Source organism: Argiope bruennichi, chromosome 6, assembly GCF_947563725.1.
Source record: "Argiope bruennichi chromosome 6, qqArgBrue1.1, whole genome shotgun sequence".
NCBI classification, from domain to species: Eukaryota; Metazoa; Arthropoda; class Arachnida; order Araneae; family Araneidae; genus Argiope; species Argiope bruennichi.
In genome coordinates, this window is record NC_079156.1 from 10759752 (window position 1) to 10783306 (window position 23555).

The 23555-nt window shown below is 36.6% G+C and overlaps 32 non-coding genes across 32 annotated transcripts; all 32 read left to right on the forward strand.

The window, feature by feature from the left end:
* The first annotated feature begins 415 nt into the window (after positions 1-415).
* Positions 416-487, forward strand: Trnah-gug (transfer RNA histidin (anticodon GUG)). The gene has a single exon. It is a non-coding gene; the product is annotated as a tRNA-His (tRNA).
* A 532-nt stretch (positions 488-1019) lies between these two features.
* Trnas-gcu (transfer RNA serine (anticodon GCU)) lies at positions 1020-1101 on the forward strand. The gene has a single exon. It is a non-coding gene; the product is annotated as a tRNA-Ser (tRNA).
* A 705-nt stretch (positions 1102-1806) lies between these two features.
* Trnah-gug (transfer RNA histidin (anticodon GUG)) lies at positions 1807-1878 on the forward strand. The gene has a single exon. It is a non-coding gene; the product is annotated as a tRNA-His (tRNA).
* Positions 1879-2411: 533 nt separating this feature from the next.
* On the forward strand, positions 2412-2493 carry Trnar-ucu (transfer RNA arginine (anticodon UCU)). The gene has a single exon. It is a non-coding gene; the product is annotated as a tRNA-Arg (tRNA).
* Positions 2494-3198: 705 nt separating this feature from the next.
* Positions 3199-3270, forward strand: Trnah-gug (transfer RNA histidin (anticodon GUG)). Its single transcript has one exon. It is a non-coding gene; the product is annotated as a tRNA-His (tRNA).
* A 533-nt stretch (positions 3271-3803) lies between these two features.
* Trnas-gcu (transfer RNA serine (anticodon GCU)) lies at positions 3804-3885 on the forward strand. Its single transcript has one exon. It is a non-coding gene; the product is annotated as a tRNA-Ser (tRNA).
* A 714-nt stretch (positions 3886-4599) lies between these two features.
* On the forward strand, positions 4600-4671 carry Trnah-gug (transfer RNA histidin (anticodon GUG)). The gene has a single exon. It is a non-coding gene; the product is annotated as a tRNA-His (tRNA).
* A 533-nt stretch (positions 4672-5204) lies between these two features.
* Positions 5205-5286, forward strand: Trnas-gcu (transfer RNA serine (anticodon GCU)). Its single transcript has one exon. It is a non-coding gene; the product is annotated as a tRNA-Ser (tRNA).
* Positions 5287-6594: 1308 nt separating this feature from the next.
* Trnas-gcu (transfer RNA serine (anticodon GCU)) lies at positions 6595-6676 on the forward strand. The gene has a single exon. It is a non-coding gene; the product is annotated as a tRNA-Ser (tRNA).
* A 703-nt stretch (positions 6677-7379) lies between these two features.
* Positions 7380-7451, forward strand: Trnah-gug (transfer RNA histidin (anticodon GUG)). Its single transcript has one exon. It is a non-coding gene; the product is annotated as a tRNA-His (tRNA).
* A 534-nt stretch (positions 7452-7985) lies between these two features.
* On the forward strand, positions 7986-8067 carry Trnas-gcu (transfer RNA serine (anticodon GCU)). Its single transcript has one exon. It is a non-coding gene; the product is annotated as a tRNA-Ser (tRNA).
* Positions 8068-8772: 705 nt separating this feature from the next.
* On the forward strand, positions 8773-8844 carry Trnah-gug (transfer RNA histidin (anticodon GUG)). The gene has a single exon. It is a non-coding gene; the product is annotated as a tRNA-His (tRNA).
* A 533-nt stretch (positions 8845-9377) lies between these two features.
* On the forward strand, positions 9378-9459 carry Trnas-gcu (transfer RNA serine (anticodon GCU)). Its single transcript has one exon. It is a non-coding gene; the product is annotated as a tRNA-Ser (tRNA).
* A 704-nt stretch (positions 9460-10163) lies between these two features.
* On the forward strand, positions 10164-10235 carry Trnah-gug (transfer RNA histidin (anticodon GUG)). Its single transcript has one exon. It is a non-coding gene; the product is annotated as a tRNA-His (tRNA).
* Positions 10236-10768: 533 nt separating this feature from the next.
* On the forward strand, positions 10769-10850 carry Trnas-gcu (transfer RNA serine (anticodon GCU)). The gene has a single exon. It is a non-coding gene; the product is annotated as a tRNA-Ser (tRNA).
* A 705-nt stretch (positions 10851-11555) lies between these two features.
* Trnah-gug (transfer RNA histidin (anticodon GUG)) lies at positions 11556-11627 on the forward strand. Its single transcript has one exon. It is a non-coding gene; the product is annotated as a tRNA-His (tRNA).
* Positions 11628-12160: 533 nt separating this feature from the next.
* Positions 12161-12242, forward strand: Trnas-gcu (transfer RNA serine (anticodon GCU)). Its single transcript has one exon. It is a non-coding gene; the product is annotated as a tRNA-Ser (tRNA).
* Positions 12243-12946: 704 nt separating this feature from the next.
* Positions 12947-13018, forward strand: Trnah-gug (transfer RNA histidin (anticodon GUG)). Its single transcript has one exon. It is a non-coding gene; the product is annotated as a tRNA-His (tRNA).
* Positions 13019-13551: 533 nt separating this feature from the next.
* Trnas-gcu (transfer RNA serine (anticodon GCU)) lies at positions 13552-13633 on the forward strand. The gene has a single exon. It is a non-coding gene; the product is annotated as a tRNA-Ser (tRNA).
* Positions 13634-14341: 708 nt separating this feature from the next.
* On the forward strand, positions 14342-14413 carry Trnah-gug (transfer RNA histidin (anticodon GUG)). The gene has a single exon. It is a non-coding gene; the product is annotated as a tRNA-His (tRNA).
* A 533-nt stretch (positions 14414-14946) lies between these two features.
* Trnas-gcu (transfer RNA serine (anticodon GCU)) lies at positions 14947-15028 on the forward strand. Its single transcript has one exon. It is a non-coding gene; the product is annotated as a tRNA-Ser (tRNA).
* A 1319-nt stretch (positions 15029-16347) lies between these two features.
* Positions 16348-16429, forward strand: Trnas-gcu (transfer RNA serine (anticodon GCU)). The gene has a single exon. It is a non-coding gene; the product is annotated as a tRNA-Ser (tRNA).
* Positions 16430-17132: 703 nt separating this feature from the next.
* Positions 17133-17204, forward strand: Trnah-gug (transfer RNA histidin (anticodon GUG)). The gene has a single exon. It is a non-coding gene; the product is annotated as a tRNA-His (tRNA).
* A 534-nt stretch (positions 17205-17738) lies between these two features.
* Positions 17739-17820, forward strand: Trnas-gcu (transfer RNA serine (anticodon GCU)). The gene has a single exon. It is a non-coding gene; the product is annotated as a tRNA-Ser (tRNA).
* A 704-nt stretch (positions 17821-18524) lies between these two features.
* Trnah-gug (transfer RNA histidin (anticodon GUG)) lies at positions 18525-18596 on the forward strand. The gene has a single exon. It is a non-coding gene; the product is annotated as a tRNA-His (tRNA).
* Positions 18597-19129: 533 nt separating this feature from the next.
* Positions 19130-19211, forward strand: Trnas-gcu (transfer RNA serine (anticodon GCU)). Its single transcript has one exon. It is a non-coding gene; the product is annotated as a tRNA-Ser (tRNA).
* A 704-nt stretch (positions 19212-19915) lies between these two features.
* On the forward strand, positions 19916-19987 carry Trnah-gug (transfer RNA histidin (anticodon GUG)). The gene has a single exon. It is a non-coding gene; the product is annotated as a tRNA-His (tRNA).
* A 533-nt stretch (positions 19988-20520) lies between these two features.
* Positions 20521-20602, forward strand: Trnas-gcu (transfer RNA serine (anticodon GCU)). Its single transcript has one exon. It is a non-coding gene; the product is annotated as a tRNA-Ser (tRNA).
* A 706-nt stretch (positions 20603-21308) lies between these two features.
* On the forward strand, positions 21309-21380 carry Trnah-gug (transfer RNA histidin (anticodon GUG)). Its single transcript has one exon. It is a non-coding gene; the product is annotated as a tRNA-His (tRNA).
* Positions 21381-21913: 533 nt separating this feature from the next.
* On the forward strand, positions 21914-21995 carry Trnas-gcu (transfer RNA serine (anticodon GCU)). The gene has a single exon. It is a non-coding gene; the product is annotated as a tRNA-Ser (tRNA).
* Positions 21996-22699: 704 nt separating this feature from the next.
* Trnah-gug (transfer RNA histidin (anticodon GUG)) lies at positions 22700-22771 on the forward strand. Its single transcript has one exon. It is a non-coding gene; the product is annotated as a tRNA-His (tRNA).
* A 534-nt stretch (positions 22772-23305) lies between these two features.
* Positions 23306-23387, forward strand: Trnas-gcu (transfer RNA serine (anticodon GCU)). Its single transcript has one exon. It is a non-coding gene; the product is annotated as a tRNA-Ser (tRNA).
* The last annotated feature ends 168 nt before the right edge of the window (positions 23388-23555 follow it).

Here is a 23555-nt window from a genome sequence, read left to right on the forward strand (position 1 = left end):
ATTTTATTCAAGGTTCCGTTCGTATTCCGCCTGGTAAAGATACCAGATGCGAGCGTTGTGGAGGCAAGCATCTGTATCCTGGCATGAAGCTCCATATTTGTAGAGTTGTGGGCAATCATTTAAAAAATTTATATCCAAGCCAGTCTTTTAACCTATGCCTTATAAATTTCTGAAAAGATTTTTTAAAGGGGAAAAAAAAAAGACATTTATGAAAATCTTTCAAACTGTTTAACGCATTTATTAATTTTGTATAGATTTGAAAAATTGATTTGGTGCTTTCATTTTCGTGGTGCCCTCTGTTGACAATTGTTCGGGATTTTCAATTATTTCACGGTCTATTTCAAGTCTTGAAAACCCATCTTCGATTAAGAGTCGCAGTTTCCTTAAAAGGCTATCACTGAGAATCTTCCTTGTCGCCGTGATCGTATAGTGGTTAGTACATTGCGTTGTGGCCGCAATAACCCAGGTTCGAATCCTGGTCACGGCAGAGGCTCAAATGCCTTTTTTTTAAATAAAAAAAAATTCTGAAACATGCTCGTCTTCTCCGAAATATGATCATGAATTCCACAAATACAATGGACGCATATCAAAATATTTTCTTCTCAGCTAATGACTGATATATCACTGCATTTTTGACATTAGTTTTGCATGACAAGGAAATTTTCATATCTAATCTCTTTATCCATCTGAAGAGATGACGGAAACTAAAAGGTCCGCATAAGAATGCGCTTATTAGCATAATAAGAAGAGGAAATTGTGTTAAACAGTATGATATAGCAACAAAGATTTCTAGAGATAACTTTCAGCTACCTTGTAAAGTGCCATAAGTCACAACAATAACACAACACAAAAATTCTGAATAATGTATATTTGGTCTGGTCATAATCTCTCTCCTTCCCGTACAGTCTTCTCCGAAAGAGGTCAATATTCCAGTCCGGAATCGATTAAAATAATAATAGGAAAAAAATTGTCAAATATTTTTTTTATTCTGCCAATGAGTAATAACATTAGAGATTTCGGACGAGGTGGCCGAGTGGTTAAGGCGATGGACTGCTAATCCATTGGGCACTGCCCGCGTGGGTTCGAATCCCATCCTCGTCGTTTCCCGATCTTCAGTTTGAGTCCTTTCGCGAATTGAATGATGCGTCGTTACGGACTACATGTTTCAAATTACACTTGCATCGAATTGACAGGGTTTTACCCTTCGATATATGTAGTCCCAACTGTGCACAAGAATGATCCTGCTTTTTCTTTTCCTCTCTGATGGGCATTTTTTAAATTGTCAGAGAATTTTTTTGTCACGTTTTTATTTCACGGATTTTATTACCAATTTTTTCTAAAGCCCTGCAATGCTTTATCAAACTGGTGATATATTTTCTTACCTGCCCACATTTTATTCAAGGTTCCGTTCGTATTCCGCCTGGTAAAGATACCAGATGCGAGCGTTAAGGAGGCAAGCATCTGTATCCTGGCATGAAGCTCCATATTTGTAGAGTTGTGGGCAATCATTTAAAAAATTTATATCCAAGCCAGTCTTTTAACCTATGCCTTATAAATTTCTGAAAAGATTTTTTAAAGGGGGAAAAAAAAAAGACATTTATGAAAATCTCTCAAACTGTTTAACGCATTTATTAATTTTGTATAGATTTGAAAAATTGATTTGGTGCTTTCATTTTCGTGGTGCCCTCTGTTGACAATTGTTCGGGATTTTCAATTATTTCACGGTCTATTTCAAGTCTTGAAAACCAATCTTCGATTAAGAGTCGCAGTTTCCTTAAAAGGCTATCACTGAGAATCTTCCTTGTCGCCGTGATCGTATATTGGTTAGTACATTGCGTTGTGGCCGCAATAACCCAGGTTCGAATCCTGGTCACGGCAGAGGCTCAAATGCCTTTTTTTTTAAATAAAAAAAAATTCTGAAACATGCTCGTCTACTCCGAAATATGATCATGAATTCCACAAATACAATGGACGCATATCAAAATATTTTCTTCTCAGCTAATGACTGATATATCACTGCATTTTTGACATTAGTTTTGCATGACAAGGAAATTTTCATATCTAATCTCTTTATCCATCTGAAGAGATGACGGAAACTAAAAGGTCCGCATAAGAATGCGCTTATTAGCATAATAAGAAGAGGAAATTGTGTTAAACAGTATGATATCGCAACAAAGATTTCTAGAGATAACTTTCAGCTACCTTGTAAAGTGCCATAAGTCACAACAATAACACAACACAAGAATTCTGAATAATTTATATTTGGTCTGGTCATAAGCTCTCTCCTTCCCGTACAGTCTTCTCCGAAAGAGGTCAATATTCCAGTCCAGAATCGATTAAAATAATAATAGGAAAAAAATTGTCAAATATTTTTTTTATTCTGCCAATGAGTAATAACATTAGAGATTTCGGACGAGGTGGCCGAGTGGTTAAGGCGATGGACATCTAATCCATTGGGCACTGCCCGCGTGGGTTCGAATCCCATCCTCGTCGTTTCCCGATCTTCAGTTTGAGTCCTTTCGCGAATTGAATGATGCGTCGTTACGGACTACATGTTTCAAATTACACTTGCATCGAATTGACAGGGTTTTACCCTTCGATATATGTAGTCCCAACTGTGCACAAGAATGATCCTGCTTTTTCTTTTCCTCTCTGATGGGCATTTTTTAAATTGTCAGAGAATTTTTTTGTCACGTTTTTATTTCACGGATTTTATTACCAATTTTTTCTAAAGCCCTGCAATGCTTTATCAAACTGGTGATATATTTTCTTACCTGCCCACATTTTATTCAAGGTTCCGTTCGTATTCCGCCTGGTAAAGATACCAGATGCGAGCGTTGTGGAGGCAAGCATCTGTATCCTGGCATGAAGCTCCATATTTGTAGAGTTGTGGGCAATCATTTAAAAAATTCATATCCAAGCCAGTCTTTTAACCTATGCCTTATAAATTTCTGAAAAGATTTTTTAAAGGGGAAAAAAAAAAAGACATTTATGAAAATCTTTCAAACTGTTTAACGCATTTATTAGTTTTGTATAGATTTGAAAAATTGATTTGGTGCTTTCATTTTCGTGGTGCCCTCTGTTGACAATTGTTCGGGATTTTCAATTATTTCACGGTCTATTTCAAGTCTTGAAAACCCATCTTCGATTAAGAGTCGCAGTTTCCTTAAAAGGCTATCACTGAGAATCTTCCTTGTCGCCGTGATCGTATAGTGGTTAGTACATTGCGTTGTGGCCGCAATAACCCAGGTTCGAATCCTGGTCACGGCAGAGGCTCAAATGCCTTTTTTTTTAAATAAAAAAAAATTCTGAAACATGCTCGTCTACTCCGAAATATGATCATGAATTCCACAAATACAATGGACGCATATCAAAATATTTTCTTCTCAGCTAATGACTGATATATCACTGCATTTTTGACATTAGTTTTGCATGACAAGGAAATTTTCATATCTAATCTCTTTATCCATCTGAAGAGATGACGGAAACTAAAAGGTCCGCATAAGAATGCGCTTATTAGCATAATAAGAAGAGGAAATTGTGTTAAACAGTATGATATCGCAACAAAGATTTCTAGAGATAACTTTCAGCTACCTTGTAAAGTGCCATAAGTCACAACAATAACACAACACAAGAATTCTGAATAATTTATATTTGGTCTGGTCATAATCTCTCTCCTTCCCGTACAGTCTTCTCCGAAAGAGGTCAATATTCCAGTCCGGAATCGATTAAAATAATAATAGGAAAAAAATTGTCAAATATTTTTTTTATTCTGCCAATGAGTAATAACATTAGAGATTTCGGACGAGGTGGCCGAGTGGTTAAGGCGATGGACTGCTAATCCATTGGGCACTGCCCGCGTGGGTTCGAATCCCATCCTCGTCGTTTCCCGATCTTCAGTTTGAGTCCTTTCGCGAATTGAATGATGCGTCGTTACGGACTACATGTTTTAAATTACACTTGCATCGAATTGACAGGGTTTTACCCTTCGATATATGTAGTCCCAACTGTGCACAAGAATGATCCTGCTTTTTCTTTCCCTCTCTGATGGGCATTTTTTAAATTGTCAGAGAATTTTTTTGTCACTTTTTTATTTCACGGATTTTATTACCAATTTTTTCTAAAGCCCTGCAATGCTTTATGAAACTGGTGATATATTTTCTTACCTGCCCACATTTTATTCAAGGTTCCGTTCGTATTCCGCCTGGTAAAGATACCAGATGCGAGCGTTGTGGAGGCAAGCATCTGTATCCTGGCATGAAGCTCCATATTTGTAGAGTTGTGGGCAATCATTTAAAAAATTCATATCCAAGCCAGTCTTTTAACCTATGCCTTAAAAATTTCTGAAAAGATTTTTTAAAGGGGAAAAAAAAGAAAAAAAAAAAGACATTTATGAAAATCTTTCAAACTGTTTAACGCATTTATTAATTTTGTATAGATTTGAAAAATTGATTTGGTGCTTTCATTTTCGTGGTGCCCTCTGTTGACAATTGTTCGGGATTTTCAATTATTTCACGGTCTATTTCAAGTCTTGAAAACCCATCTTCGATTAAGAGTCGCAGTTTCCTTAAAAGGCTATCACTGAGAATCTTCCTTGTCGCCGTGATCGTATAGTGGTTAGTACATTGCGTTGTGGCCGCAATAACCCAGGTTCGAATCCTGGTCACGGCAGAGGCTCAAATGCCTTTTTTTTTAAATAAAAAAAAATTCTGAAACATGCTCGTCTACTCCGAAATATGATCATGAATTCCACAAATACAATGGACGCATATCAAAATATTTTCTTCTCAGCTAATGACTGATATATCACTGCATTTTTGACATTAGTTTTGCATGACAAGGAAATTTTCATATCTAATCTCTTTATCCATCTGAAGAGATGACGGAAACTAAAAGGTCTGCATAAGAATGCGCGTATTAGCATAATAAGAAGAGGAAATTGTGTTAAACAGTATGATATCGCAACAAAGATTTCTAGAGATAACTTTCAGCTACCTTGTAAAGTGCCATAAGTCACAACAATAACACAACACAAGAATTCTGAATAATTTATATTTGGTCTGGCCATAATCTCTCTCCTTCCCGTACAGTCTTCTCCGAAAGAGGTCAATATTCCAGTCCGGAATCGAATAAAATAATAATAGGAAAAAAATTGTCAAATATTTTTTTTATTCTGCCAATGAGTAATAACATTAGAGATTTCGGACGAGGTGGCCGAGTGGTTAAGGCGATGGACTGCTAATCCATTGGGCACTGCCCGCGTGGGTTCGAATCCCATCCTCGTCGTTTCCCGATCTTCAGTTTGAGTCCTTTCGCGAATTGAATGATGCGTCGTTACGGACTACATGTTTTAAATTACACTTGCATCGAATTGACAGGGTTTTACCCTTCGATATATGTAGTCCCAACTGTGCACAAGAATGATCCTGCTTTTTCTTTTCCTCTCTGATGGGCATTTTTTAAATTGTCAGAGAATTTTTTTGTCACGTTTTTATTTCACGGATTTTATTACCAATTTTTTCTAAAGCCCTGCAATGCTTTATCAAACTGGTGATATATTTTCTTACCTGCCCACATTTTATTCAAGGTTCCGTTCGTATTCCGCCTGGTAAAGATACCAGATGCGAGCGTTGTGGAGGCAAGCATCTGTATCCTGGCATGAAGCTCCATATTTGTAGAGTTGTGGGCAATTATTTAAAAAATTCATATCCAAGCCAGTCTTTTAACCTATGCCTTATAAATTTCGGAAAAGATTTTTTAAAGGGGAAAAAAAAAAGACATTTATGAAAATCTTTCAAACTGTTTAACGCATTTATTAATTTTGTATAGATTTGAAAAATTGATTTGGTGCTTTCATTTTCGTGGTGCCCTCTGTTGACAATTGTTCGGGATTTTCAATTATTTCACGGTCTATTTCAAGTCTTGAAAACCCATCTTCGATTAAGAGTCGCAGTTTCCTTAAAAGGCTATCACTGAGAATCTTCCTTGTCGCCGTGATCGTATAGTGGTTAGTACATTGCGTTGTGGCTCCAATAACCCAGGTTCGAATCCTGGTCACGGCAGAGGCTCAAATGGCTTTTTTTTAAATAAAAAAAAATTCTGAAACATGCTCGTCTACTCCGAAATATGATCATGAATTCCACAAATACAATGGACGCATATCAAAATATTTTCTTCTCAGCTAATGACTGATATATCACTGCATTTTTGACATTAGTTTTGCATGACAAGGAAATTTTCATATCTAATCTCTTTATCCATCTGAAGAGATGACGGAAATTAAAAGGTCCGCATAAGAATGCGCTTATTAGCATAATAAGAAGAGGAAATTGTGTTAAACAGTATGATATCGCAACAAAGATTTCTAGAGATAACTTTCAGCTACCTTGTAAAGTGCCATAAGTCACAACAATAACACAACACAAGAATTCTGAATAATTTATATTTGGTCTGGTCATAATCTCTCTCCTTCCCGTACAGTCTTCTCCGAAAGAGGTCAATATTCCAGTCCGGAATCGATTAAAATAATAATAGGAAAAAAATTGTCAAATATTTTTTTTATTCTGCCAATGAGTAATAACATTAGAGATTTCGGACGAGGTGGCCGAGTGGTTAAGGCGATGGACTGCTAATCCATTGGGCATTGCCCGCGTGGTTTCGAATCCCATCCTCGTCGTTTCCCGATCTTCAGTTTGAGTTCTTTCGCGAATTGAATGATGCGTCGGTACGGACTACATGTTTTAAATTACACTTGCATCGAATTGACAGGGTTTTACCCTTCGATATATGTAGTCCCAACTTGTCACAAGAATGATCCTGCTTTTTCTTTTCCTTTCTGATGGGCATTTTTTAAATTGTCAGAGAATTTTTTTGTCACGTTTTTATTTCGCGGATTTTATTACCAATTTTTTCTAAAGCCCTGCAATGCTTTATCCAACTGGTGATATATTTTCTTACCTGCCCACATTTTATTCAAGGTTCCGTTCGTATTCCGCCTGGTAAAGATACCAGATGCGAGCGTTGTGGAGGCAAGCATCTGTATCCTGGCATGAAGCTCCATATTTGTAGAGTTGTGGGCAATCATTTAAAAAATTCATATCCAAGCCAGTCTTTTAACCTATGCATTATAAATTTCTGAAAAGACTTTTTAAAGGGGAAAAAAAAAGACATTTATGAAAATCTTTCAAACTGTTGAACGCATTTATTAATTTTGTATAGATTTGAAAAATTGATTTGGTGCTTTCATTTTCGTGGTGCCCTCTGTTAACAATTGTTCGGGATTTTATATTATTTCACGGTCTATTTCAAGTCTTGAAAACCCATCTTCGATTAAGAGTCGCAGTTTCCTTAAAAGGCTATCACTGAGAATCTTCCTTGTCGCCGCGATCGTATAGTGGTTAGTACATTGCGTTGTGGCCGCAATAACCCAGGTTCGAATCCTGGTCACGGCAGAGGCTCAAATGCCATTTTGTTTTAAATAAAAAAAAATTCTGAAACATGCTGGTCTACTCCGAAATATGATCATGAATTCCACAAATACAATGGACACATATCAAAATATTTTCTTCTCAGCTAATGACTGATATATCACTGCATTTTTGACATTAGTTTTGCATGACAAGGAAATTTTCATATCTAATCTCTTTATCCATCTGAAGAGATGACGGAAACTAAAAGGTCCGCATAAGAATGCGCTTATTAGCATAATAAGAAGAGGAAATTGTGTTAAACAGTATGATATCGCAACAAAGATTTCTAGAGATAACTTTCAGCTACCTTGTAAAGTGCCATAAGTCAAAACAATAACACAACACAAGAATTCTGAATAATTTATATTTGGTCTGGTCATAATCTCTCTCCTTCCCGTACAGTCTTCTCCGAAAGAGGTCAATATTCCAGTCCGGAATCGATTAAAATAATAATAGGAAAAAAATTGTCAAATATTTTTTTTATTCTGCCAATGAGTAATAACATTAGAGATTTCGGACGAGGTGGCCGAGTGGTTAAGGCGATGGACTGCTAATCCATTGGGCACTGCCCGCGTGGGTTCGAATCCCATCCTCGTCGTTTCCCGATCTTCAGTTTGAGTCCTTTCGCGAATTGAATGATGCGTCGGTACGGACTACATGTTTTAAATTACACTTGCATCGAATTGACAGGGTTTTACCCTTCGATATATGTAGTCCCAACTGTGCACAAGAATGATCCTGCTTTTTCTTTTCCTCTCTGATGGGCATTTTTTAAATTGTCAGAGAATTTTTTTGTCACGTTTTTATTTCACGGATTTTATTACCAATTTTTTCTAAAGCCCTGCAATGCTTTATCAAACTGGTGATATATTTTCTTACCTGCCCACATTTTATTCAAGGTTCCGTTCGTATTCCGCCTGGTAAAGATACCAGATGCGAGCGTTGTGGAGGCAAGCATCTGTATCCTGGCATGAAGCTCCATATTTGTAGAGTTGTGGGCAATCATTTAAAAAATTTATATCCAAGCCAGTCTTTTAACCTATGCCTTATAAATTTCTGAAAAGATTTTTTAAAGGGAAAAAAAAAAAAGACATTTATGAAAATCTTTCAAACTGTTTAACGCATTTATTAATTTTGTATAGATTTGAAAAATTGATTTGGTGCTTTCATTTTCGTGGTGCCCTCTGTTGACAATTGTTCGGGATTTTCAATTATTTCACGGTCTATTTCAAGTCTTGAAAACCCATCTTCGATTAAGAGTCGCAGTTTCCTTAAAAGGCTATCACTGAGAATCTTCCTTGTCGCCGTGATCGTATAGTGGTTAGTACATTGCGTTGTGGCCGCAATAACCCAGGTTCGAATCCTGGTCACGGCAGAGGCTCAAATGCCTTTTTTTTTAAATAAAAAAAAATTCTGAAACATGCTCGTCTACTCCGAAATATGATCATGAATTCCACAAATACAATGGACGCATATCAAAATATTTTCTTCTCAGCTAATGACTGATATATCACTGCATTTTTGACATTAGTTTTGCATGACAAGGAAATTTTCATATCTAATCTCTTTATCCATCTGAAGAGATGACGGAAACTAAAAGGTCCGCATAAGAATGCGCTTATTAGCATAATAAGAAGAGGAAATTGTGTTAAACAGTATGATATCGCAACAAAGATTTCTAGAGATAACTTTCAGCTACCTTGTAAAGTGCCATAAGTCACAACAATAACACAACACAAGAATTCTGAATAATTTATATTTGGTCTGGTCATAATCTCTCTCCTTCCCGTACAGTCTTCTCCGAAAGAGGTCAATATTCCAGTCCGGAATCGATTAAAATAATAATAGGAAAAAAATTGTCAAATATTTTTTTTATTCTGCCAATGAGTAATAACATTAGAGATTTCGGACGAGGTGGCCGAGTGGTTAAGGCGATGGACTGCTAATCCATTGGGCACTGCCCGCGTGGGTTCGAATCCCATCCTCGTCGTTTCCCGATCTTCAGTTTGAGTCCTTTCGCGAATTGAATGATGCGTCGTTACGGACTACATGTTTTAAATTACACTTGCATCGAATTGACAGGGTTTTACTGTTCGATATATGTAGTCCCAACTGTGCACAAGAATGATCCTGCTTTTTCTTTTCCTCTCTGATGGGCATTTTTTAAATTGTCAGAGAATTTTTTTGTCACGTTTTTATTTCACGGATTTTATTACCAATTTTTTCTAAAGCCCTGCAATGCTTTATCAAACTGGTGATATATTTTCTTACCTGCCCACATTTTATTCAAGGTTCCGTTCGTATTCCGCCTGGTAAAGATACCAGATGCGAGCGTTGTGGAGGCAAGCATCTGTATCCTGGCATGAAGCTCCATATTTGTAGAGTTGTGGGCAATCATTTAAAAAATTCATATCCAAGCCAGTCTTTTAACCTATGCCTTATAAATTTCTGAAAAGATTTTTTAAAGGGAAAAAAAAAAAGACATTTATGAAAATCTTTCAAACTGTTTAACGCATTTATTAATTTTGTATAGATTTGAAAAATTGATTTGGTGCTTTCATTTTCGTGGTGCCCTCTGTTGACAATTGTTCGGGATTTTCAATTATTACACGGTCTATTTCAAGTCTTGAAAACCCATCTTCGATTAAGAGTCGCAGTTTCCTTAAAAGGCTATCACTGAGAATCTTCCTTGTCGCCGTGATCGTATAGTGATTAGTACATTGCGTTGTGGCCGCAATAACCCAGGTTCGAATCCTGGTCACGGCAGAGGCTCAAATGCCTTTTTTTTTAAATAAAAAAAAATTCTGAAACATGTTCGTCTACTCCGAAATATGATCATGAATTCCACAAATACAATGGACGCATATCAAAATATTTTCTTCTCAGCTAATGACTGATATATCACTGCATTTTTGACATTAGTTTTGCATGACAAGGAAATTTTCATATCTAATCTCTTTATCCATCTGAAGAGATGACGGAAACTAAAAGGTCCGCATAAGAATGCGCTTATTAGCATAATAAGAAGAGGAAATTGTGTTAAACAGTATGATATCGCAACAAAGATTTCTGGAGATAACTTTCAGCTACCTTGTAAAGTGCCATAAGTCACAACAATAACACAACACAAGAATTCTGAATAATTTATATTTCGTCTGGTCATAATCTCTCTCCTTCCCGTACAGTCTTCTCCGAAAGAGGTCAATATTCCAGTCCGGAATCGATTAAAATAATAATAGGAAAAAAATTGTCAAATATTTTTTTTATTCTGCCAATGAGTAATAACATTAGAGATTTCGGACGAGGTGGCCGAGTGGTTAAGGCGATGGACTGCTAATCCATTGGGCACTGCCCGCGTGGGTTCGAATCCCATCCTCGTCGTTTCCCGATCTTCAGTTTGAGTCCTTTCGCGAATTGAATGATGCGTCGTTACGGACTACATGTTTTAAATTACACTTGCATCGAATTGACAGGGATTTACCCTTCGATATATGTAGTCTCAACTGTGCACAAGAATGATCCTGCTTTTTCTTTTCCTCTCTGATGGGCATTTTTTAAATTGTCAGAGAATTTTTTTGTCACGTTTTTATTTCACGGATTTTATTACCAATTTTTTCTAAAGCCCTGCAATGCTTTATCAAACTGGTGATATATTTTCTTACCTGCCCACATTTTATTCAAGGTTCCGTTCGTATTCCGCCTGGTAAAGATACCAGATGCGAGCGTTGTGGAGACAAGCATCTGTATCCTGGCATGAAGCTCCATATTTGTAGAGTTGTGGGCAATCATTTAAAAAATTTATATCCAAGCCAGTCTTTTAACCTATGCCTTATAAATTTCTGAAAAGATTTTTTAAAGGGAAAAAAAAAAAAGACATTTATGAAAATCTTTCAAACTGTTTAACGCATTTATTAATTTTGTATAGATTTGAAAAATTGATTTGGTGCTTTCATTTTCGTGGTGCCCTCTGTTGACAATTGTTCGGGATTTTCAATTATTTCACGGTCTATTTCAAGTCTTGAAAACCCATCTTCGATTAAGAGTCGCAGTTTCCTTAAAAGGCTATCACTGAGAATCTTCCTTGTCGCCGTGATCGTATAGTGGTTAGTACATTGCGTTGTGGCCGCAATAACCCAGGATCGAATCCTGGTCACGGCAGAGGCTCAAATGCCTTTTTTTTTAAATAAAAAAAAATTCTGAAACATGCTCGTCTACTCCGAAATATGATCATGAATTCCACAAATACAATGGACGCATATCAAAATATTTTCTTCTCAGCTAATGACTGATATATCACTGCATTTTTGACATTAGTTTTGCATGACAAGGAAATTTTCATATCTAATCTCTTTATCCATCTGAAGAGATGACGGAAACTAAAAGGTCCGCATAAGAATGCGCTTATTAGCATAATAAGAAGAGGAAATTGTGTTAAACAGTATGATATCGCAACAAAGATTTCTAGAGATAACTTTCAGCTACCTTGTAAAGTGCCATAAGTCACAACAATAACACAACACAAGAATTCTGAATAATTTATATTTGGTCTGGTCATAATCTCTCTCCTTCCCGTACAGTCTTCTCCGAAAGAGGTCAATATTCCAGTCCGGAATCGATTAAAATAATAATAGGAAAAAAATTGTCAAATATTTTTTTTATTCTGCCAATGAGTAATAACATTAGAGATTTCGGACGAGGTGGCCGAGTGGTTAAGGTGATGGACTGCTAATCCATTGGGCACTGCCCGCGTGGGTTCGAATCCCATCCTCGTCGTTTCCCGATCTTCAGTTTGAGTCCTTTCGCGAATTGAATGATGCGTCGTTACGGACTACATGTTTTAAATTACACTTGCATCGAATTGACAGGGTTTTACCGTTCGATATATGTAGTCCCAACTGTGCACAAGAATGATCCTGCTTTTTCTTTTCCTCTCTGATGGGCATTTTTTAAATTGTCAGAGAATTTTTTTGTCACGTTTTTATTTCACGGATTTTATTACCAATTTTTTCTAAAGCCCTGCAATGCTTTATCAAACTGGTGATATATTTTCTTACCTGCCCACATTTTATTCAAGGTTCCGTTCGTATTCCGCCTGGTAAAGATACCAGATGCGAGCGTTGTGGAGGCAAGCATCTGTATCCTGGCATGAAGCTCCATATTTGTAGAGTTGTGGGCAATCATTTAAAAAATTCATATCCAAGCCAGTCTTTTAACCTATGCCTTATAAATTTCTGAAAAGATTTTTTAAAGGGAAAAAAAAAAAGACATTTATGAAAATCTTTCAAACTGTTTAACGCATTTATTAATTTTGTATAGATTTGAAAAATTGATTTGGTGCTTTCATTTTCGTGGTGCCCTCTGTTGACAATTGTTCGGGATTTTCAATTATTACACGGTCTATTTCAAGTCTTGAAAACCCATCTTCGATTAAGAGTCGCAGTTTCCTTAAAAGGCTATCACTGAGAATCTTCCTTGTCGCCGTGATCGTATAGTGATTAGTACATTGCGTTGTGGCCGCAATAACCCAGGTTCGAATCCTGGTCACGGCAGAGGCTCAAATGCCTTTTTTTTTAAATAAAAAAAAATTCTGAAACATGTTCGTCTACTCCGAAATATGATCATGAATTCCACAAATACAATGGACGCATATCAAAATATTTTCTTCTCAGCTAATGACTGATATATCACTGCATTTTTGACATTAGTTTTGCATGACAAGGAAATTTTCATATCTAATCTCTTTATCCATCTGAAGAGATGACGGAAACTAAAAGGTCCGCATAAGAATGCGCTTATTAGCATAATAAGAAGAGGAAATTGTGTTAAACAGTATGATATCGCAACAAAGATTTCTGGAGATAACTTTCAGCTACCTTGTAAAGTGCCATAAGTCACAACAATAACACAACACAAGAATTCTGAATAATTTATATTTCGTCTGGTCATAATCTCTCTCCTTCCCGTACAGTCTTCTCCGAAAGAGGTCAATATTCCAGTCCGGAATCGATTAAAATAATAATAGGAAAAAAATTGTCAAATATTTTTTTTATTCTGCCAATGAGTAATAACATTAGAGATTTCGGACGAGGTGGCCGAGTGGTTAAGGCGATGGACTGCTAATCCATTGGGCACTGCCCGCGTGGGTTCGAATCCCATCCTCGTCGTTTCCCGATCTTCAGTTTGAGTCCTTTCGCGAATTGAATGATGCGTCGTTACGGACTACATGTTTTAAATTACACTTGCATCGAATTGACAGGGTTTTACCGTTCGATATATGTAGTCCCAACTGTGCACAAGAATGATCCTGCTTTTTCTTTTCCTCTCTGATGGGCATTTTTTAAATTGTCAGAGAATTTTTTTGTCACGTTTTTATTTCACGGATTTTATTACCAATTTTTTCTAAAGCCCTGCAATGCTTTATCAAACTGGTGATATATTTTCTTACCTGCCCACATTTTATTCAAGGTTCCGTTCGTATTCCGCCTGGTAAAGATACCAGATGCGAGCGTTGTGGAGGCAAGCATCTGTATCCTGGCATGAAGCTCCATATTTGTAGAGTTGTGGGCAATCATTTAAAAAATTCATATCCAAGCCAGTCTTTTAACCTATGCCTTATAAATTTCTGAAAAAATTTTTTAAAGGGGAAAAAAAAAAAAAAGACATTTATGAAAATCTTTCAAACTGTTTAACGCATTTATTAATTTTGTATAGATTTGAAAAATTGATTTGGTGCTTTCATTTTCGTGGTGCCCTCTGTTGACAATTGTTCGGGATTTTCAATTATTTCACGGTCTATTTCAAGTCTTGAAAACCCATCTTCGATTAAGAGTCGCAGTTTCCTTAAAAGGCTATCACTGAGAATCTTCCTTGTCGCCGTGATCGTATAGTGGTTAATACATTGCGTTGTGGCCGCAATAACCCAGGTTCGAATCCTGGTCACGGCAGAGGCTCAAATGCCTTTTTTTTTAAATAAAAAAAAATTCTGAAACATGCTCGTCTACTCCGAAATATGATCATGAATTCCACAAATACAATGGACGCATATCAAAATATTTTCTTCTCAGCTAATGACTGATATATCACTGCATTTTTGACATTAGTTTTGCATGACAAGGAAATTTTCATATCTAATCTCTTTATCCATCTGAAGAGATGACGGAAACTAAAAGGTCCGCATAAGAATGCGCTTATTAGCATAATAAGAAGAGGAAATTGTGTTAAACAGTATGATATCGCAACAAAGATTTCTAGAGATAACTTTCAGCTACCTTGTAAAGTGCCATAAGTCACAACAATAACACAACACAAGAATTCTGAATAATTTATATTTGGTCTGGTCATAATCTCTCTCCTTCCCGTACAGTCTTCTCCGAAAGAGGTCAATATTCCAGTCCGGAATCGATTAAAATAATAATAGGAAAAAAATTGTCAAATATTTTTTTTATTCTGCCAATGAGTAATAACATTAGAGATTTCGGACGAGGTGGCCGAGTGGTTAAGGTGATGGACTGCTAATCCATTGGGCACTGCCCGCGTGGGTTCGAATCCCATCCTCGTCGTTTCCCGATCTTCAGTTTGAGTCCTTTCGCGAATTGAATGATGCGTCGTTACGGACTACATGTTTTAAATTACACTTGCATCGAATTGACAGGGTTTTACCGTTCGATATATGTAGTCCCAACTGTGCACAAGAATGATCCTGCTTTTTCTTTTCCTCTCTGATGGGCATTTTTTAAATTGTCAGAGAATTTTTTTGTCACGTTTTTATTTCACGGATTTTATTACCAATTTTTTCTAAAGCCCTGCAATGCTTTATCAAACTGGTGATATATTTTCTTACCTGCCCACATTTTATTCAAGGTTCCGTTCGTATTCCGCCTGGTAAAGATACCAGATGCGAGCGTTGTGGAGGCAAGCATCTGTATCCTGGCATGAAGCTCCATATTTGTAGAGTTGTGGGCAATCATTTAAAAAATTCATATCCAAGCCAGTCTTTTAACCTATGCCTTATAAATTTCTGAAAAGATTTTTTAAAGGGGAAAAAAAAGAAAAAAAAAAAAGACATTTATGAAAATCTTTCAAACTGTTTAACGCATTTATTAATTTTGTATAGATTTGAAAAATTGATTTGGTGCTTTCATTTTCGTGGTGCCCTCTGTTGACAATTGTTCGGGATTTTCAATTATTTCACGGTCTATTTCAAGTCTTGAAAACCCATCTTCGATTAAGAGTCGCAGTTTCCTTAAAAGGCTATCACTGAGAATCTTCCTTGTCGCCGTGATCGTATAGTGGTTAGTACATTGCGTTGTGGCTCCAATAACCCAGGTTCGAATCCTGGTCACGGCAGAGGCTCAAATGGCTTTTTTTTAAATAAAAAAAAATTCTGAAACATGCTCGTCTACTCCGAAATATGATCATGAATTCCACAAATACAATGGACGCATATCAAAATATTTTCTTCTCAGCTAATGACTGATATATCACTGCATTTTTGACATTAGTTTTGCATGACAAGGAAATTTTCATATCTAATCTCTTTATCCATCTGAAGAGATGACGGAAATTAAAAGGTCCGCATAAGAATGCGCTTATTAGCATAATAAGAAGAGGAAATTGTGTTAAACAGTATGATATCGCAACAAAGATTTCTAGAGATAACTTTCAGCTACCTTGTAAAGTGCCATAAGTCACAACAATAACACAACACAAGAATTCTGAATAATTTATATTTGGTCTGGTCATAATCTCTCTCCTTCCCGTACAGTCTTCTCCGAAAGAGGTCAATATTCCAGTCCGGAATCGATTAAAATAATAATAGGAAAAAAATTGTCAAATATTTTTTTTATTCTGCCAATGAGTAATAACATTAGAGATTTCGGACGAGGTGGCCGAGTGGTTAAGGCGATGGACTGCTAATCCATTGGGCATTGCCCGCGTGGTTTCGAATCCCATCCTCGTCGTTTCCCGATCTTCAGTTTGAGTTCTTTCGCGAATTGAATGATGCGTCGGTACGGACTACATGTTTTAAATTACACTTGCATCGAATTGACAGGGTTTTACCCTTCGATATATGTAGTCCCAACTTGTCACAAGAATGATCCTGCTTTTTCTTTTCCTTTCTGATGGGCATTTTTTAAATTGTCAGAGAATTTTTTTGTCACGTTTTTATTTCGCGGATTTTATTACCAATTTTTTCTAAAGCCCTGCAATGCTTTATCCAACTGGTGATATATTTTCTTACCTGCCCACATTTTATTCAAGGTTCCGTTCGTATTCCGCCTGGTAAAGATACCAGATGCGAGCGTTGTGGAGGCAAGCATCTGTATCCTGGCATGAAGCTCCATATTTGTAGAGTTGTGGGCAATCATTTAAAAAATTCATATCCAAGCCAGTCTTTTAACCTATGCATTATAAATTTCTGAAAAGACTTTTTAAAGGGGAAAAAAAAAGACATTTATGAAAATCTTTCAAACTGTTGAACGCATTTATTAATTTTGTATAGATTTGAAAAATTGATTTGGTGCTTTCATTTTCGTGGTGCCCTCTGTTAACAATTGTTCGGGATTTTATATTATTTCACGGTCTATTTCAAGTCTTGAAAACCCATCTTCGATTAAGAGTCGCAGTTTCCTTAAAAGGCTATCACTGAGAATCTTCCTTGTCGCCGCGATCGTATAGTGGTTAGTACATTGCGTTGTGGCCGCAATAACCCAGGTTCGAATCCTGGTCACGGCAGAGGCTCAAATGCCATTTTGTTTTAAATAAAAAAAAATTCTGAAACATGCTGGTCTACTCCGAAATATGATCATGAATTCCACAAATACAATGGACACATATCAAAATATTTTCTTCTCAGCTAATGACTGATATATCACTGCATTTTTGACATTAGTTTTGCATGACAAGGAAATTTTCATATCTAATCTCTTTATCCATCTGAAGAGATGACGGAAACTAAAAGGTCCGCATAAGAATGCGCTTATTAGCATAATAAGAAGAGGAAATTGTGTTAAACAGTATGATATCGCAACAAAGATTTCTAGAGATAACTTTCAGCTACCTTGTAAAGTGCCATAAGTCACAACAATAACACAACACAAGAATTCTGAATAATTTATATTTGGTCTGGTCATAATCTCTCTCCTTCCCGTACAGTCTTCTCCGAAAGAGGTCAATATTCCAGTCCGGAATCGATTAAAATAATAATAGGAAAAAAATTGTCAAATATTTTTTTTATTCTGCCAATGAGTAATAACATTAGAGATTTCGGACGAGGTGGCCGAGTGGTTAAGGCGATGGACTGCTAATCCATTGGGCACTGCCCGCGTGGGTTCGAATCCCATCCTCGTCGTTTCCCGATCTTCAGTTTGAGTCCTTTCGCGAATTGAATGATGCGTCGGTACGGACTACATGTTTTAAATTACACTTGCATCGAATTGACAGGGTTTTACCCTTCGATATATGTAGTCCCAACTGTGCACAAGAATGATCCTGCTTTTTCTTTTCCTCTCTGATGGGCATTTTTTAAATTGTCAGAGAATTTTTTTGTCACGTTTTTATTTCACGGATTTTATTACCAATTTTTTCTAAAGCCCTGCAATGCTTTATCAAACTGGTGATATATTTTCTTACCTGCCCACATTTTATTCAAGGTTCCGTTCGTATTCCGCCTGGTAAAGATACCAGATGCGAGCGTTGTGGAGGCAAGCATCTGTATCCTGGCATGAAGCTCCATATTTGTAGAGTTGTGGGCAATCATTTAAAAAATTTATATCCAAGCCAGTCTTTTAACCTATGCCTTATAAATTTCTGAAAAGATTTTTTAAAGGGAAAAAAAAAAAGACATTTATGAAAATCTTTCAAACTGTTTAACGCATTTATTAATTTTGTATAGATTTGAAAAATTGATTTGGTGCTTTCATTTTCGTGGTGCCCTCTGTTGACAATTGTTCGGGATTTTCAATTATTTCACGGTCTATTTCAAGTCTTGAAAACCCATCTTCGATTAAGAGTCGCAGTTTCCTTAAAAGGCTATCACTGAGAATCTTCCTTGTCGCCGTGATCGTATAGTGGTTAGTACATTGCGTTGTGGCCGCAATAACCCAGGTTCGAATCCTGGTCACGGCAGAGGCTCAAATGCCTTTTTTTTTAAATAAAAAAAAATTCTGAAACATGCTCGTCTACTCCGAAATATGATCATGAATTCCACAAATACAATGGACGCATATCAAAATATTTTCTTCTCAGCTAATGACTGATATATCACTGCATTTTTGACATTAGTTTTGCATGACAAGGAAATTTTCATATCTAATCTCTTTATCCATCTGAAGAGATGACGGAAACTAAAAGGTCCGCATAAGAATGCGCTTATTAGCATAATAAGAAGAGAAAATTGTGTTAAACAGTATGATATCGCAACAAAGATTTCTAGAGATAACTTTCAGCTACCTTGTAAAGTGCCATAAGTCACAACAATAACACAACACAAGAATTCTGAATAATTTATATTTGGTCTGGTCATAATCTCTCTCCTTCCCGTACAGTCTTCTCCGAAAGAGGTCAATATTCCAGTCCGGAATCGATTAAAATAATAATAGGAAAAAAATTGTCAAATATTTTTTTTATTCTGCCAATGAGTAATAACATTAGAGATTTCGGACGAGGTGGCCGAGTGGTTAAGGCGATGGACTGCTAATCCATTGGGCACTGCCCGCGTGGGTTCGAATCCCATCCTCGTCGTTTCCCGATCTTCAGTTTGAGTCCTTTCGCGAATTGAATGATGCGTCGTTACGGACTACATGTTTTAAATTACACTTGCATCGAATTGACAGGGTTTTACCGTTCGATATATGTAGTCCCAACTGTGCACAAGAATGATCCTGCTTTTTCTTTTCCTCTCTGATGGGCATTTTTTAAATTGTCAGAGAATTTTTTTGTCACGTTTTTATTTCACGGATTTTATTACCAATTTTTTCTAAAGCCCTGCAATGCTTTATCAAACTGGTGATATATTTTCTTACCTGCCCACATTTTATTCAAGGTTCCGTTCGTATTCCGCCTGGTAAAGATACCAGATGCGAGCGTTGTGGAGGCAAGCATCTGTATCCTGGCATGAAGCTCCATATTTGTAGAGTTGTGGGCAATCATTTAAAAAATTCATATCCAAGCCAGTCTTTTAACCTATGCCTTATAAATTTCTGAAAAGATTTTTTAAAGGGAAAAAAAAAAAGACATTTATGAAAATCTTTCAAACTGTTTAACGCATTTATTAATTTTGTATAGATTTGAAAAATTGATTTGGTGCTTTCATTTTCGTGGTGCCCTCTGTTGACAATTGTTCGGGATTTTCAATTATTACACGGTCTATTTCAAGTCTTGAAAACCCATCTTCGATTAAGAGTCGCAGTTTCCTTAAAAGGCTATCACTGAGAATCTTCCTTGTCGCCGTGATCGTATAGTGATTAGTACATTGCGTTGTGGCCGCAATAACCCAGGTTCGAATCCTGGTCACGGCAGAGGCTCAAATGCCTTTTTTTTTAAATAAAAAAAAATTCTGAAACATGTTCGTCTACTCCGAAATATGATCATGAATTCCACAAATACAATGGACGCATATCAAAATATTTTCTTCTCAGCTAATGACTGATATATCACTGCATTTTTGACATTAGTTTTGCATGACAAGGAAATTTTCATATCTAATCTCTTTATCCATCTGAAGAGATGACGGAAACTAAAAGGTCCGCATAAGAATGCGCTTATTAGCATAATAAGAAGAGGAAATTGTGTTAAACAGTATGATATCGCAACAAAGATTTCTGGAGAAAACTTTCAGCTACCTTGTAAAGTGCCATAAGTCACAACAATAACACAACACAAGAATTCTGAATAATTTATATTTCGTCTGGTCATAATCTCTCTCCTTCCCGTACAGTCTTCTCCGAAAGAGGTCAATATTCCAGTCCGGAATCGATTAAAATAATAATAGGAAAAAAATTGTCAAATATTTTTTTTATTCTGCCAATGAGTAATAACATTAGAGATTTCGGACGAGGTGGCCGAGTGGTTAAGGCGATGGACTGCTAATCCATTGGGCACTGCCCGCGTGGGTTCGAATCCCATCCTCGTCGTTTCCCGATCTTCAGTTTGAGTCCTTTCGCGAATTGAATGATGCGTCGTTACGGACTACATGTTTTAAATTACACTTGCATCGAATTGACAGGGATTTACCCTTCGATATATGTAGTCTCAACTGTGCACAAGAATGATCCTGCTTTTTCTTTTCCTCTCTGATGGGCATTTTTTAAATTGTCAGAGAATTTTTTTGTCACGTTTTTATTTCACGGATTTTATTACCAATTTTTTCTAAAGCCCTGCAATGCTTTATCAAACTGGTGATATATTTTCTTACCTGCCCACATTTTATTCAAGGTTCCGTTCGTATTCCGCCTGGTAAAGATACCAGATGCGAGCGTTGTGGAGACAAGCATCTGTATCCTGGCATGAAGCTCCATATTTGTAGAGTTGTGGGCAATCATTTAAAAAATTTATATCCAAGCCAGTCTTTTAACCTATGCCTTATAAATTTCTGAAAAGATTTTTTAAAGGGAAAAAAAAAAAAAGACATTTATGAAAATCTTTCAAACTGTTTAACGCATTTATTAATTTTGTATAGATTTGAAAAATTGATTTGGTGCTTTCATTTTCGTGGTGCCCTCTGTTGACAATTGTTCGGGATTTTCAATTATTTCACGGTCTATTTCAAGTCTTGAAAACCCATCTTCGATTAAGAGTCGCAGTTTCCTTAAAAGGCTATCACTGAGAATCTTCCTTGTCGCCGTGATCGTATAGTGGTTAGTACATTGCGTTGTGGCCGCAATAACCCAGGATCGAATCCTGGTCACGGCAGAGGCTCAAATGCCTTTTTTTTTAAATAAAAAAAAATTCTGAAACATGCTCGTCTACTCCGAAATATGATCATGAATTCCACAAATACAATGGACGCATATCAAAATATTTTCTTCTCAGCTAATGACTGATATATCACTGCATTTTTGACATTAGTTTTGCATGACAAGGAAATTTTCATATCTAATCTCTTTATCCATCTGAAGAGATGACGGAAACTAAAAGGTCCGCATAAGAATGCGCTTATTAGCATAATAAGAAGAGGAAATTGTGTTAAACAGTATGATATCGCAACAAAGATTTCTAGAGATAACTTTCAGCTACCTTGTAAAGTGCCATAAGTCACAACAATAACACAACACAAGAATTCTGAATAATTTATATTTGGTCTGGTCATAATCTCTCTCCTTCCCGTACAGTCTTCTCCGAAAGAGGTCAATATTCCAGTCCGGAATCGATTAAAATAATAATAGGAAAAAAATTGTCAAATATTTTTTTTATTCTGCCAATGAGTAATAACATTAGAGATTTCGGACGAGGTGGCCGAGTGGTTAAGGTGATGGACTGCTAATCCATTGGGCACTGCCCGCGTGGGTTCGAATCCCATCCTCGTCGTTTCCCGATCTTCAGTTTGAGTCCTTTCGCGAATTGAATGATGCGTCGTTACGGACTACATGTTTTAAATTACACTTGCATCGAATTGACAGGGTTTTACCGTTCGATATATGTAGTCCCAACTGTGCACAAGAATGATCCTGCTTTTTCTTTTCCTCTCTGATGGGCATTTTTTAAATTGTCAGAGAATTTTTTTGTCACGTTTTTATTTCACGGATTTTATTACCAATTTTTTCTAAAGCCCTGCAATGCTTTATCAAACTGGTGATATATTTTCTTACCTGCCCACATTTTATTCAAGGTTCCGTTCGTATTCCGCCTGGTAAAGATACCAGATGCGAGCGTTGTGGAGGCAAGCATCTGTATCCTGGCATGAAGCTCCATATTTGTAGAGTTGTGGGCAATCATTTAAAAAATTCATATCCAAGCCAGTCTTTTAACCTATGCCTTATAAATTTCTGAAAAGATTTTTTAAAGGGAAAAAAAAAAAGACATTTATGAAAATCTTTCAAACTGTTTAACGCATTTATTAATTTTGTATAGATTTGAAAAATTGATTTGGTGCTTTCATTTTCGTGGTGCCCTCTGTTGACAATTGTTCGGGATTTTCAATTATTTCACGGTCTATTTCAAGTCTTGAAAACCCATCTTCGATTAAGAGTCGCAGTTTCCTTAAAAGGCTATCACTGAGAATCTTCCTTGTCGCCGTGATCGTATAGTGATTAGTACATTGCGTTGTGGCCGCAATAACCCAGGTTCGAATCCTGGTCACGGCAGAGGCTCAAATGCCTTTTTTTTTAAATAAAAAAAAAATTCTGAAACATGCTCGTCTACTCCGAAATATGATCATGAATTCCACAAATACAATGGACGCATATCAAAATATTTTCTTCTCAGCTAATGACTGATATATCACTGCATTTTTGACATTAGTTTTGCATGACAAGGAAATTTTCATATCTAATCTCTTTATCCATCTGAAGAGATGACGGAAACTAAAAGGTCCGCATAAGAATGCGCTTATTAGCATAATAAGAAGAGGAAATTGTGTTAAACAGTATGATATCGCAACAAAGATTTCTGGAGATAACTTTCAGCTACCTTGTAAAGTGCCATAAGTCACAACAATAACACAACACAAGAATTCTGAATAATTTATATTTCGTCTGGTTATAATCTCTCTCCTTCCCGTACAGTCTTCTCCGAAAGAGGTCAATATTCCAGTCCGGAATCGATTAAAATAATAATAGGAAAAAAATTGTCAAATATTTTTTTTATTCTGCCAATGAGTAATAACATTAGAGATTTCGGACGAGGTGGCCGAGTGGTTAAGGCGATGGACTGCTAATCCATTGGGCACTGCCCGCTTGGGTTCGAATCCCATCCTCGTCGTTTCCCGATCTTCAGTTTGAGTCCTTTCGCGAATTGAATGATGCGTCGTTACGGACTACATGTTTTAAATTACACTTGCATCGAATTGACAGGGTTTTACCCTTCGATATATGTAGTCTCAACTGTGCACAAGAATGATCCTGCTTTTTCTTTTCCTCTCTGATGGGC